Genomic DNA, 970 nt, shown 5'->3' on the forward strand with positions numbered 1-970 from the left:
TGGGACTGAAGCTGGGCTTTTGGGGCATCGATCCACGAACACGAACTACGGTCCGTGACCTGATCTACGGACCGTAAGTCCCGGCCGTGGGTCAACACTTAGCCAAATTTTCTGACTGAGTTCTGGGGAAGTTTTCTGTCACGTACCACGGACCTGCAAGACGGACCATTAGTCCATCTACGGTCCGTGGATGGTGTCTGTGAGTGCCATCTGTAACATCAGAAATCTGAATTCCCTATTTTCAGATACGGGGTGTTACAAGAAATGTTGGGACATGCCCTAGCTAGATCTAGCAAAACTAAAACTAAAGCTAAGAACAAGAAAGATAAGCATAACATTATTTCTCGAAGAATGATGACTCACCACTAATGATGCTGAACTGAAGATCGGGAATCGATCTATACGTGATCTGATTGCTGGGGACCTGAACCTACATCACAAGAAGATGTAGCGCAGAGTATGCGTCAGTACTTGAAAGGTACTGAGCATGCAGGATAGAATAAAGCTGAATAATAACATAACTGAACAAGCAATAAAGCAATGGTATAATCTGAACATGATAAGGCTACTGAAAGTACTATACATGACTAGACTGAATGCAACGACCGAGTTTATAACATGCTGAGACTGAATAATGAACTATACTGATAACATAGTCAATGCAATAGAATCTGACTGAACTATAAGGGAGCTACTAATAACCGACATAAAACCACATGAGCTAAATATGGAGTCTGATGTATACGCCTCATCGAGAGGACCCAATATACCCTTCCAGAGGTATAGAGGCATGCTGGCGTGATCACTAAAATGATGCCCACAGAGGGGACTTACAACCTAAGGGGCACGTAGTTCTGGGACTTGAGGGTGACTGACCCTAGTCCACTCGGTATTAAATTTCTCCCAATAGTTGATGTAGTTAACAATTTATGACTGAATTTTTGTAATACTAGATAGCTCAAAAACTGAA

This window comes from Solanum tuberosum, unplaced genomic scaffold (assembly GCF_000226075.1).
Source record: "Solanum tuberosum cultivar DM 1-3 516 R44 unplaced genomic scaffold, SolTub_3.0 scf00019, whole genome shotgun sequence".
Classification (NCBI taxonomy): Eukaryota; Viridiplantae; Streptophyta; class Magnoliopsida; order Solanales; family Solanaceae; genus Solanum; species Solanum tuberosum.